At 51.4% G+C, this 13,256-nt stretch overlaps 10 non-coding genes across 10 annotated transcripts; 6 read left to right on the plus strand and 4 right to left on the minus strand.

Annotated features, from left to right (window-relative positions):
• Positions 1–339: 339 nt before the first annotated feature.
• On the minus strand, positions 340–411 carry Trnaa-ugc. Its single transcript has one exon. It is a non-coding gene; the product is annotated as a tRNA-Ala (tRNA).
• Positions 412–2,664: 2,253 nt separating this feature from the next.
• Positions 2,665–2,737, plus strand: Trnam-cau. The gene has a single exon. It is a non-coding gene; the product is annotated as a tRNA-Met (tRNA).
• Positions 2,738–3,283: 546 nt separating this feature from the next.
• Trnai-aau lies at positions 3,284–3,357 on the plus strand. The gene has a single exon. It is a non-coding gene; the product is annotated as a tRNA-Ile (tRNA).
• Positions 3,358–3,949: 592 nt separating this feature from the next.
• On the minus strand, positions 3,950–4,021 carry Trnaa-ugc. The gene has a single exon. It is a non-coding gene; the product is annotated as a tRNA-Ala (tRNA).
• Positions 4,022–6,280: 2,259 nt separating this feature from the next.
• Positions 6,281–6,353, plus strand: Trnam-cau. Its single transcript has one exon. It is a non-coding gene; the product is annotated as a tRNA-Met (tRNA).
• A 548-nt stretch (positions 6,354–6,901) lies between these two features.
• Trnai-aau lies at positions 6,902–6,975 on the plus strand. Its single transcript has one exon. It is a non-coding gene; the product is annotated as a tRNA-Ile (tRNA).
• Positions 6,976–7,568: 593 nt separating this feature from the next.
• Trnaa-ugc lies at positions 7,569–7,640 on the minus strand. Its single transcript has one exon. It is a non-coding gene; the product is annotated as a tRNA-Ala (tRNA).
• Positions 7,641–9,909: 2,269 nt separating this feature from the next.
• Positions 9,910–9,982, plus strand: Trnam-cau. The gene has a single exon. It is a non-coding gene; the product is annotated as a tRNA-Met (tRNA).
• Positions 9,983–10,529: 547 nt separating this feature from the next.
• On the plus strand, positions 10,530–10,602 carry Trnai-aau. The gene has a single exon. It is a non-coding gene; the product is annotated as a tRNA-Ile (tRNA).
• A 594-nt stretch (positions 10,603–11,196) lies between these two features.
• Positions 11,197–11,268, minus strand: Trnaa-ugc. Its single transcript has one exon. It is a non-coding gene; the product is annotated as a tRNA-Ala (tRNA).
• Between the last annotated feature and the right edge of the window lie 1,988 nt (positions 11,269–13,256).

A 13,256-nucleotide genomic window follows, 5' to 3' on the forward strand; every position in this document is an offset into this window, starting at 1 on the left:
CCGCATGGGAACACAGGGTACTGTTGGCAATTTGCTTCCTATTTTTCTTTCTCCTTTGTTTTCGCAGCTGCAGACCGATTCAGTGAGGGAGACGCCACCGTGAAATGAAGGGGCGTGCTGTGTGTCCACCGCCTCGCCTCTCCCTGCCTCTCTCAGTCGTTTCTCGTGCTTGTCGTTTTGATATAGGCCGACTGGAGAGCGTCAGCTCTCGCGTCAGCTGAGCAAAGTCGAGACAAGTCGAGACACACTGTAGGCTGGTCTGCAGCGAGTAAGAGGGAGAAAGAACATTAATTTAACGGCGCGTGGCAAAAGTACTCATACGCAAAGCTGAAAGCCTGCTGCGGTGGCCGGGAATCGAACCCGGATCAACTGCTTGCAAGGCAACTATGCTGACCTTTACACCACCACCGCACAACCGGGCGCCCCCACGCCGCGCTGTGTCGGCTTCCCGCCAGTCGGCAGCGGCCGAAGGTGATCGTAGCCCTAGGCGCATTACGAGGTAGGCTAGGGGAGCACATGCAGATGCATTCGCACGGCGTATCCATGCACATTTCGCACCCTTTGGCAAGAGTCGGCGCCGGCGACGCAAGAGGACGCAGAGGACGGCGTTCTGGCGGCATTTTTAGGCAGTACAGTGCAGGATTCAGCGTCTGCAGCATTTCTCGACAGAATGCTACGGCGCTTGACGGCAGTCCCCACGTTATCTCGAGACATCTGCTCGGGAAGCAGCGAAAGATTGCTACTGGTCTGAGCATCGGTGGTTCAGTGGTCCGCCCACGCTCTGAAGCGGCGCCCGTCTCTCTCGCGGCCACCCCGTATAAGATGTCCTACATACGGGAGTACTTTTTAACGAGGAGCTACGCTCTGTCAACGGCTACCGACAGACACAGGACCGCCCGCGGACTCTACGTTGCCCTGACTGGACAACCTCCGCGTCATAAACTGGTGTTCCGGAACCCTAACAGTGGAATGGGTGAACGTGTGGGCAAACATCAACAACCCGGTGTTGCCGTCGGATGTCAGTGCGCTCTGGTTTAAGATCGTCAACAACACCCTAGCGACGAACCAGCGGCTTGCCGACATTCATCTCCTTCCCTCTGCCAACTGTGGTAGATGTGGTGCTGTGGACACACGGGAACATCGTTTTGAGTGTGCATCGGTGTCGACGGTATGGCGGCTGTGTCAACGAATGGTCGCCCACATTAATCGAACGCCTCCTCACCTTGTGACTGTTCGTCGTGTGATAGTGCCTAACTTCAAAGCTTTCCGCGGACGAAAAATAACGCCACTGTCTGGATCTTAGGGCATACGATTTATGCCCTTATCGATATGGCCGTCACTGATACTGTGATTTACCTGGATTATTTGTGGGCCCAGTATATGACACTGAAGGATTGCGTTCACTTTCGCGAACTGTTTGCGAATTTTTTGAAGGCGGCCTTGGATTACGGCTATGAAATGGAACTGCGGCAAACACCTTGAACTGAGATTTACTGAGCTGACGCGTTTCTATTTTTACTTTCTTTTTCCTTCTTTTCTTTGTTTTATTTGCGTTATGGTGGTGACTTGTGCCACACCCACACTACGGGTCGTTCTGGTTTTATCTCCAAGGGAGGAATGTCCTTTTACTTTTGAGGAATTTTATTTTGTTCACAAGACTTCATGGGTATTTTAGAAGATACAGCCTGTTTGTGTGGAACATTCATAGTTGCAGGAGTGTTTTTTTTCCAATCTCTTAAATTCTGTTTCCGGACTGTCGCGATTTCATTTTATTACTTTCCTGTGATTTCTGTTTCTTTCGTGTGATGCACACATCGACATAAACTGTCATGTTGTGCTGTTGTCCTGCGTTGACACCTGTTTTGTAACAACTCTCTGCTACATCGGGAGTGACTGACGTTAGTCAGGAGGGACAATATATTTTTCTTTTAAGCGGAATATGAGTTTAGTTGAACTACGAGCAGAAGAGTTGAACCAGCGGAGGAAAGAAGACCGTCCACGAATTCCGCGATAAAATTTTTCTTAGTTCTCCATTTTTCTGTGAAGAAGACACCACACTAACTGAGCAGAAGATGATTTTGTTTTAAGTTATACCACTGTTCCACGAAGTTCGACAGTCCAGCAAATATAGCGATGAAGCTCGCCGAAGAAGGCATATTTTGGTGAGAGTAAGGAGGGCTATAAGGGGAGTTGGGAGGCAAAAAGAAAAAAAAAAAAAAAAAAAAAAAAAAAGTGGTAGAATGCTCGCCTGCCACGCGGGCGGCCCGGGTTCGATTCCCGGCCGATGCATCGTTTTGCTTTTCCCGCGGTGCCGTGTGGCTTGCGCGCTTGAGATGCACGATCCACAAGAATGTATAGCGGGATTCCCTTGAGAAGAACCGAGAACGCAGCACGCGCGGTTCCCCACTCAGACGCTCGCGTCATGTTCTGCGGACTGGAGTCGGCCTGGCCTCACAAGTTGCTGTGTCCAGGTGCCTCCGAGGCAATGAACTTGAACGACGGGGAGTACTGCCCATCGTTGCAAAAGCTGCAGCACCACCACAATCAACTGGGCCGGCAATGCACGTGTAGCAACAGAACACGTTATCCACCAAGTAGTGTATCTCTGCGTCTAACAATGGGTACGCTACTTGCCCAGTTCCCAGGACCGACGGTCCGCCCCGTGCCTCGGTAGCGCAGTAGTCAGCGCGTAAGTCTCATAATTTTAAGGTCGTGAGTTCGATCCTCACCCGGGGCATTTAATTTTCTGTGACTCACGGTGGTGCTGTCGCTACGGCTCGAACTTATTTCTTGTTTGTTATCCACAACGTTTCAACGCTTCAGAGAGAAAATTTATACTTCCTGTTATTGATACTGACAGCTTTCCTTTTCCTCTTCTCCCAGTAGAGCATGAAGCCAAAAGCATTGCTCTGAGACTTTTGAGGTGCGCGCCTTGCCAGCCAGTATGCGCAATGACGTTCGCAAAGAGAGAAGGGTGCGAGAGACCATCCGATCCGTCGAACGGACGCCCAAATCCGGTGAGATCTAGTGGCTAGGATGCCTGGCTATCACCCCGGAGGCCCGGGCTCGATTGCCGGAACCGGAACGGAATTTTTTCCACACGAATCGTCTCAAGTTTCAGCAGTGCGTGCTGCCGTTTCCCGTCCTGCTCGCAGTACAGCTACTGTTTCGTGACCGCCAGCAGAACATAGACGGGCGAAGCAGACACACGGTGACCCTAGAAGTGGCGTGTGGCTTCATGCGACGTGTTTCCAGCGTAGGGCTGAGCAACCGTCCGCGTCGAGGCCCGTTAGCTCAGTTGGTTAGAGCGTCGTGCTAATAACGCGAAGGTCGTGGGTTCGATCCCCCCACGGGCCAGTGGGCTTTTACTACTACGAAAAGGCAGCGCCGATTTCAGCTGGCGAGTGTGATGACCAAAAGATCATCGCCCTGCGTGGACGTTGGCAGAGGATCCGAACCCGACTCGTCGGGAAGCGCTGCAGCATTCGCTCGGCAATGGTCACAATATGTTGAATACGCTGGTTCTCATACGGCAAAGAGAAAATGAAAGAAAATGCCCGATTGCCGACGTGTAACAACTTTGGCCCTTGTCAGTGCTTGGGCGGGTGACCGCATGGGAACACAGGGTACTGTTGGCAATTTTGCTTCCTATTTTTCTTTCTCCTTTGTTTTCGCAGCTGCAGACCGATTCAGTGAGGGAGACGCCACCGTGAAATGAAGGGGCGTGCTGTGTGTCCACCGCCTCGCCTCTCCCTGCCTCTCTCAGTCGTTTCTCGTGCTTGTCGTTTTGATATAGGCCGACTGGAGAGCGTCAGCTCTCGCGTCAGCTGAGCAAAGTCGAGACAAGTCGAGACACACTGTAGGCTGGTCTGCAGCGAGTAAGAGGGAGAGAGAACATTAATTTAACGGCGCGTGGCAAAAGTACTCATACGCAAAGCTGAAAGCCTGCTGCGGTGGCCGGGAATCGAACCCGGATCAACTGCTTGCAAGGCAACTATGCTGACCTTTACACCACCACCGCACAACCGGGCGCCCCCACGCCGCGCTGTGTCGGCTTCCCGCCAGTCGGCAGCGGCCGAAGGTGATCGTAGCCCTAGGCGCATTACGAGGTAGGCTAGGGGAGCACATGCAGATGCATTCGCACGGCGTATCCATGCACATTTCGCACCCTTTGGCAAGAGTCGGCGCCGGCGACGCAAGAGGACGCAGAGGACGGCGTTCTGGCGGCATTTTTAGGCAGTACAGTGCAGGATTCAGCGTCTGCAGCATTTTCTCGACAGAATGCTACGGCGCTTGACGGCAGTCCCACGTTATCTCGAGACATCTGCTCGGGAAGCAGCGAAAGATTGCTACTGGTCTGAGCATCGGTGGTTCAGTGGTCCGCCCACGCTCTGAAGCGGCGCCCGTCTCTCTCGCGGCCACCCCGTATAAGATGTCCTACATACGGGAGTACTTTTTAACGAGGAGCTACGCTCTGTCAACGGCTACCGACAGACACAGGACCGCCCGCGGACTCTACGTTGCCCTGACTGGACAACCTCCGCGTCATAAACTGGTGTTCCGGAACCCTACAGTGGAATGGGTGAACGTGTGGGCAAACATCAACAACCCGGTGTTGCCGTCGGATGTCAGTGCGCTCTGGTTTAAGATCGTCAACAACACCCTAGCGACGAACCAGCGGCTTGCCGACATTCATCTCCTTCCCTCTGCCAACTGTGGTAGATGTGGTGCTGTGGACACACGGGAACATCGTTTTGAGTGTGCATCGGTGTCGACGGTATGGCGGCTGTGTCAACGAATGGTCGCCCACATTAATCGAACGCCTCCTCACCTTGTGACTGTTCGTCGTGTGATAGTGCCTAACTTCAAAGCTTTCCCGCGGACGAAAAATAACGCCACTGTCTGGATCTTAGGGCATACGATTTTATGCCCTTATCGATATGGCCGTCACTGATACTGTGATTTACCTGGATTATTTGTGGGCCCAGTATATGACACTGAAGGATTGCGTTCACTTTCGCGAACTGTTTGCGAATTTTTTGAAGGCGGCCTTGGATTACGGCTATGAAATGGAACTGCGGCAAACACCTTGAACTGAGATTTACTGAGCTGACGCGTTCTATTTTTACTTTCTTTTTCCTTCTTTTCTTTGTTTTATTTGCGTTATGGTTGGTGACTTGTGCCACACCCACACTACGGGTCGTTCTGGTTTTATCTCCAAGGGAGGAATGTCCTTTTACTTTTGAGGAATTTTATTTTGTTCACAAGACTTCATGGGTATTTTAGAAGATACAGCCTGTTTGTGTGGAACATTCATAGTTGCAGGAGTGTTTTTTTTCCAATCTCTTAAATTCTGTTCCGGACTGTCGCGATTTCATTTTATTACTTTCCTGTGATTTCTGTTTCTTTCGTGTGATGCACACATCGACATAAACTGTCATGTTGTGCTGTTGTCCTGCGTTGACACCTGTTTTGTAACAACTCTCTGCTACATCGGAGTGACTGACGTTAGTCAGGAGGGACAATATATTTTTCTTTTAAGCGGAATATGAGTTTGTTGAACTACGAGCAGAAGAGTTGAACCAGCGGAGGAAAGAAGACCGTCCACGAATTCCGCGATAAAATTTTTCTTAGTTCTCCATTTTTTCTGTGGAAGAAGACACCACACTAACTGAGCAGAAGATGATTTTGTTTTAAGTTATACCACTGTTCCACGAAGTTCGACAGTCCAGCAAATATAGCGATGAAGCTCGCCGAAGAAGGCATATTTTGGTGAGAGTAAGGAGGGCTATAAGGGGAGTTGGGAGGCAAAAAAAAAAAAAAAAAAAAAAAAAAAAAAAAAAAAAAGTGGTAGAATGCTCGCCTGCCACGCGGGCGGCCCGGGTTCGATTCCCGGCCGATGCATCGTTTTGCTTTTCCCGCGGTGCCGTGTGGCTTGCGCGCTTGAGATGCACGATCCACAAGAATGTATAGCGGGATTCCCTTGAGAAGAACCGAGAACGCAGCACGCGCGGTTCCCCACTCAGACGCTCGCGTCATGTTCTGCGGACTGGAGTCGGCCTGGCCTCACAAGTTGCTGTGTCCAGGTGCCCTCCGAGGCAATGAACTTGAACGACGGGGAGTACTGCCCATCGTTGCAAAAGCTGCAGCACCACCACAATCAACTGGGCCGGCAATGCACGTGTAGCAACAGAACACGTTATCCACCAAGTAGTGTATCTCTGCGTCTAACAATGGGTACGCTACTTGCCCAGTTCCCAGGACCGACGGTCCGCCCCGTGCCTCGGTAGCGCAGTAGTCAGCGCGTAAGTCTCATAATTTTAAGGTCGTGAGTTCGATCCTCACCCGGGGCATTTAATTTTCTGTGACTCACGGTGGTGCTGTCGCTACGGCTCGAACTTATTTCTTGTTTGTTATCCACAACGTTTCAACGCTTCAGAGAGAAAATTTATACTTTCCTGTTATTGATACTGACAGCTTTCCTTTTCCTCTTCTCCCAGTAGAGCATGAAGCCAAAAGCATTGCTCTGAGACTTTTGAGGTGCGCGCCTTGCCAGCCAGTATGCGCAATGACGTTCGCAAAGAGAGAAGGGTGCGAGAGACCATCCGATCCGTCGAACGGACGCCCAAATCCGGTGAGATCTAGTGGCTAGGATGCCTGGCTATCACCCCGGAGGCCCGGGCTCGATTGCCGGAACCGGAACGGAATTTTTTCCACACGAATCGTCTCAAGTTTCAGCAGTGCGTGCTGCCGTTTCCCGTCCTGCTCGCAGTACAGCTACTGTTTCGTGACCGCCAGCAGAACATAGACGGGCGAAGCAGACACACGGTGACCCTAGAAGTGGCGTGTGGCTTCATGCGACGTGTTTCCAGCGTAGGGCTGAGCAACCGTCCCGCGTCGAGGCCCGTTAGCTCAGTTGGTTAGAGCGTCGTGCTAATAACGCGAAGGTCGTGGGTTCGATCCCCCCACGGGCCAGTGGGCTTTTACTACTACGAAAAGGCAGCGCCGATTTCAGCTGGCGAGTGTGATGACCAAAAGGATCATCGCCCTGCGTGGACGTTGGCAGAGGATCCGAACCCGACTCGTCGGGAAGCGCTGCAGCATTCGCTCGGCAATGGTCACAATATGTTGAATACGCTGGTTCTCATACGGCAAAGAGAAAATGAAAGAAAATGCCCGATTGCCGACGTGTAACAACTTTGGCCCTTGTCAGTGCTTGGGCGGGTGACCGCATGGGAACACAGGGTACTGTTGGCAATTTTGCTTCCTATTTTTCTTTCTCCTTTGTTTTCGCAGCTGCAGACCGATTCAGTGAGGGAGACGCCACCGTGAAATGAAGGGGCGTGCTGTGTGTCCACCGCCTCGCCTCTCCCTGCCTCTCTCAGTCGTTTCTCGTGCTTGTCGTTTTGATATAGGCCGACTGGAGAGCGTCAGCTCTCGCGTCAGCTGAGCAAAGTCGAGACAAGTCGAGACACACTGTAGGCTGGTCTGCAGCGAGTAAGAGGGAGAAAGAACATTAATTTAACGGCGCGTGGCAAAAGTACTCATACGCAAAGCTGAAAGCCTGCTGCGGTGGCCGGGAATCGAACCCGGATCAACTGCTTGCAAGGCAACTATGCTGACCTTTACACCACCACCGCACAACCGGGCGCCCCCACGCCGCGCTGTGTCGGCTTCCCCGCCAGTCGGCAGCGGCCGAAGGTGATCGTAGCCCTAGGCGCATTACGAGGTAGGCTAGGGGAGCACATGCAGATGCATTCGCACGGCGTATCCATGCACATTTCGCACCCTTTGGCAAGAGTCGGCGCCGGCGACGCAAGAGGACGCAGAGGACGGCGTTCTGGCGGCATTTTTAGGCAGTACAGTGCAGGATTCAGCGTCTGCAGCATTTTCTCGACAGAATGCTACGGCGCTTGACGGCAGTCCCACGTTATCTCGAGACATCTGCTCGGGAAGCAGCGAAAGATTGCTACTGGTCTGAGCATCGGTGGTTCAGTGGTCCGCCCACGCTCTGAAGCGGCGCCCGTCTCTCTCGCGGCCACCCCGTATAAGATGTCCTACATACGGGAGTACTTTTTAACGAGGAGCTACGCTCTGTCAACGGCTACCGACAGACACAGGACCGCCCGCGGACTCTACGTTGCCCTGACTGGACAACCTCCGCGTCATAAACTGGTGTTCCGGAACCCTACAGTGGAATGGGGTGAACGTGTGGGCAAACATCAACAACCCGGTGTTGCCGTCGGATGTCAGTGCGCTCTGGTTTAAGATCGTCAACAACACCCTAGCGACGAACCAGCGGCTTGCCGACATTCATCTCCTTCCCTCTGCCAACTGTGGTAGATGTGGTGCTGTGGACACACGGGGAACATCGTTTTGAGTGTGCATCGGTGTCGACGGTATGGGCGGCTGTGTCAACGAATGGTCGCCCACATTAATCGAACGCCTCCTCACCTTGTGACTGTTCGTCGTGTGATAGTGCCTAACTTCAAAGCTTTCCCGCGGACGAAAAATAACGCCACTGTCTGGATCTTAGGGCATACGATTTATGCCCTTATCGATATGGCCGTCACTGATACTGTGATTTACCTGGATTATTTGTGGGCCCAGTATATGACACTGAAGGATTGCGTTCACTTTCGCGAACTGTTTGCGAATTTTTTTGAAGGCGGCCTTGGATTACGGCTATGAAATGGAACTGCGGCAAACACCTTGAACTGAGATTTACTGAGCTGACGCGTTCTATTTTTACTTTCTTTTTCCTTCTTTTCTTTGTTTTATTTGCGTTATGGTTGGTGACTTGTGCCACACCCACACTACGGGTCGTTCTGGTTTTATCTCCAAGGGAGGAATGTCCTTTTACTTTTGAGGAATTTTATTTTGTTCACAAGACTTCATGGGTATTTTAGAAGATACAGCCTGTTTGTGTGGAACATTCATAGTTGCAGGAGTGTTTTTTTTCCAATCTCTTAAATTCTGTTTCCGGACTGTCGCGATTTCATTTTATTACTTTCCTGTGATTTCTGTTTCTTTCGTGTGATGCACACATCGACATAAACTGTCATGTTGTGCTGTTGTCCTGCGTTGACACCTGTTTTGTAACAACTCTCTGCTACATCGGAGTGACTGACCTTAGTCAGGAGGGACAATATATTTTTCTTTTAAGCGGAATATGAGTTTAGTTGAACTACGAGCAGAAGAGTTGAACCAGCGGAGGAAAGAAGACCGTCCACGAATTCCGCGATAAAATTTTTCTTAGTTCTCCATTTTTCTGTGGAAGAAGACACCACACTAACTGAGCAGAAGATGATTTTGTTTTAAGTTATACCACTGTTCCACGAAGTTCGACAGTCCAGCAAATATAGCGATGAAGCTCGCCGAAGAAGGCATATTTTGGTGAGAGTAAGGAGGGCTATAAGGGGAGTTGGGAGGCAAAAAAAAAAAAAAAAAAAAAAAAAAAAAAAAAAAAAAAAAAAAGTGGTAGAATGCTCGCCTGCCACGCGGGCGGCCCGGGTTCGATTCCCGGCCGATGCATCGTTTTGCTTTTCCCGCGGTGCCGTGTGGCTTGCGCGCTTGAGATGCACGATCCACAAGAATGTATAGCGGGATTCCCTTGAGAAGAACCGAGAACGCAGCACGCGCGGTTCCCCACTCAGACGCTCGCGTCATGTTCTGCGGACTGGAGTCGGCCTGGCCTCACAAGTTGCTGTGTCCAGGTGCCTCCGAGGCAATGAACTTGAACGACGGGGAGTACTGCCCATCGTTGCAAAAGCTGCAGCACCACCACAATCAACTGGGCCGGCAATGCACGTGTAGCAACAGAACACGTTATCCACCAAGTAGTGTATCTCTGCGTCTAACAATGGGTACGCTACTTGCCCAGTTCCCAGGACCGACGGTCCGCCCCGTGCCTCGGTAGCGCAGTAGTCAGCGCGTAAGTCTCATAATTTTAAGGTCGTGAGTTCGATCCTCACCCGGGGCATTTAATTTTCTGTGACTCACGGTGGTGCTGTCGCTACGGCTCGAACTTATTTCTTGTTTGTTATCCACAACGTTTCAACGCTTCAGAGAGAAAATTTATACTTCCTGTTATTGATACTGACAGCTTTCCTTTTCCTCTTCTCCCAGTAGAGCATGAAGCCAAAAGCATTGCTCTGAGACTTTTGAGGTGCGCGCCTTGCCGAGCCAGTATGCGCAATGACGTTCGCAAAGAGAGAAGGGTGCGAGAGACCATCCGATCCGTCGAACGGACGCCCAAATCCGGTGAGATCTAGTGGCTAGGATGCCTGGCTATCACCCCGGAGGCCCGGGCTCGATTGCCGGAACCGGAACGGAATTTTTTCCACACGAATCGTCTCAAGTTTCAGCAGTGCGTGCTGCCGTTTCCCGTCCTGCTCGCAGTACAGCTACTGTTTCGTGACCGCCAGCAGAACATAGACGGGCGAAGCAGACACACGGTGACCCTAGAAGTGGCGTGTGGCTTCATGCGACGTGTTTCCAGCGTAGGGCTGAGCAACCGTCCGCGTCGAGGCCCGTTAGCTCAGTTGGTTAGAGCGTCGTGCTAATAACGCGAAGGTCGTGGGTTCGATCCCCCACGGGCCAGTGGGCTTTTACTACTACGAAAAGGCAGCGCCGATTTCAGCTGGCGAGTGTGATGACCAAAAGATCATCGCCCTGCGTGGACGTTGGCAGAGGATCCGAACCCGACTCGTCGGGAAGCGCTGCAGCATTCGCTCGGCAATGGTCACAATATGTTGAATACGCTGGTTCTCATACGGCAAAGAGAAAATGAAAGAAAATGCCCGATTGCCGACGTGTAACAACTTTGGCCCTTGTCAGTGCTTGGGCGGGTGACCGCATGGGAACACAGGGTACTGTTGGCAATTTTGCTTCCTATTTTTCTTTCTCCTTTGTTTTCGCAGCTGCAGACCGATTCAGTGAGGGGAGACGCCACCGTGAAATGAAGGGGCGTGGCTGTGTGTCCACCGCCTCGCCTCTCCCTGCCTCTCTCAGTCGTTTCTCGTGCTTGTCGTTTTGATATAGGCCGACTGGAGAGCGTCAGCTCTCGCGTCAGCTGAGCAAAGTCGAGACAAGTCGAGACACACTGTAGGCTGGTCTGCAGCGAGTAAGAGGGAGAAAGAACATTAATTTAACGGCGCGTGGCAAAAGTACTCATACGCAAAGCTGAAAGCCTGCTGCGGTGGCCGGGAATCGAACCCGGATCAACTGCTTGCAAGGCAACTATGCTGACCTTTACACCACCACCGCACAACCGGGCGCCCCCACGCCGCGCTGTGTCGGCTTCCCGCCAGTCGGCAGCGGCCGAAGGTGATCGTAGCCCTAGGCGCATTACGAGGTAGGCTAGGGGAGCACATGCAGATGCATTCGCACGGCGTATCCATGCACATTTCGCACCCTTTGGCAAGAGTCGGCGCCGGCGACGCAAGAGGACGCAGAGGACGGCGTTCTGGCGGCATTTTTAGGCAGTACAGTGCAGGATTCAGCGTCTGCAGCATTTTCTCGACAGAATGCTACGGCGCTTGACGGCAGTCCCACGTTATCTCGAGACATCTGCTCGGGAAGCAGCGAAAGATTGCTACTGGTCTGAGCATCGGTGGTTCAGTGGTCCGCCCACGCTCTGAAGCGGCGCCCGTCTCTCTCGCGGCCACCCCGTATAAGATGTCCTACATACGGGAGTACTTTTTAACGAGGAGCTACGCTCTGTCAACGGCTACCGACAGACACAGGACCGCCCGCGGACTCTACGTTGCCCTGACTGGACAACCTCCGCGTCATAAACTGGTGTTCCGGAACCCTACAGTGGAATGGGTGAACGTGTGGGCAAACATCAACAACCCGGTGTTGCCGTCGGATGTCAGTGCGCTCTGGTTTAAGATCGTCAACAACACCCTAGCGACGAACCAGCGGCTTGCCGACATTCATCTCCTTCCCTCTGCCAACTGTGGTAGATGTGGTGCTGTGGACACACGGGAACATCGTTTTGAGTGTGCATCGGTGTCGACGGTATGGCGGCTGTGTCAACGAATGGTCGCCCACATTAATCGAACGCCTCCTCACCTTGTGACTGTTCGTCGTGTGATAGTGCCTAACTTCAAAGCTTTCCCGCGGACGAAAAATAACGCCACTGTCTGGATCTTAGGGCATACGATTTATGCCCTTATCGATATGGCCGTCACTGATACTGTGATTTACCTGGATTATTTGTGGGCCCAGTATATGACACTGAAGGATTGCGTTCACTTTCGCGAACTGTTTGCGAATTTTTTGAAGGCGGCCTTGGATTACGGCTATGAAATGGAACTGCGGCAAACACCTTGAACTGAGATTTACTGAGCTGACGCGTTCTATTTTTACTTTCTTTTTCCTTCTTTTCTTTGTTTTATTTGCGTTATGGTTGGTGACTTGTGCCACACCCACACTACGGGTCGTTCTGGTTTTATCTCCAAGGGAGGAATGTCCTTTTACTTTTGAGGAATTTTATTTTGTTCACAAGACTTCATGGGTATTTTAGAAGATACAGCCTGTTTGTGTGGAACATTCATAGTTGCAGGAGTGTTTTTTTTCCAATCTCTTAAATTCTGTTTCCGGACTGTCGCGATTTCATTTTATTACTTTCCTGTGATTTCTGTTTCTTTCGTGTGATGCACACATCGACATAAACTGTCATGTTGTGCTGTTGTCCTGCGTTGACACCTGTTTTGTAACAACTCTCTGCTACATCGGAGTGACTGACGTTAGTCAGGAGGGACAATATATTTTTCTTTTAAGCGGAATATGAGTTTAGTTGAACTACGAGCAGAAGAGTTGAACCAGCGGAGGAAAGAAGACCGTCCACGAATTCCGCGATAAAATTTTTCTTAGTTCTCCATTTTTCTGTGGAAGAAGACACCACACTAACTGAGCAGAAGATGATTTTGTTTTAAGTTATACCACTGTTCCACGAAGTTCGACAGTCCAGCAAATATAGCGATGAAGCTCGCCGAAGAAGGCATATTTTGGTGAGAGTAAGGAGGGCTATAAGGGGAGTTGGGAGGCAAAAAAAAAAAAAAAAAAAAAAAAAAAAAAAAAAAAAAAGTGGTAGAATGCTCGCCTGCCACGCGGGCGGCCCGGGTTCGATTCCCGGCCGATGCATCGTTTTGCTTTTCCCGCGGTGCCGTGTGGCTTGCGCGCTTGAGATGCACGATCCACAAGAATGTATAGCGGGATTCCCTTGAGAAGAACCGAGAACGCAGCAC

The sequence above is a fragment of the Schistocerca piceifrons genome, unplaced genomic scaffold (genome assembly GCF_021461385.2).
Source record: "Schistocerca piceifrons isolate TAMUIC-IGC-003096 unplaced genomic scaffold, iqSchPice1.1 HiC_scaffold_681, whole genome shotgun sequence".
Taxonomy (NCBI): domain Eukaryota; kingdom Metazoa; phylum Arthropoda; class Insecta; order Orthoptera; family Acrididae; genus Schistocerca; species Schistocerca piceifrons.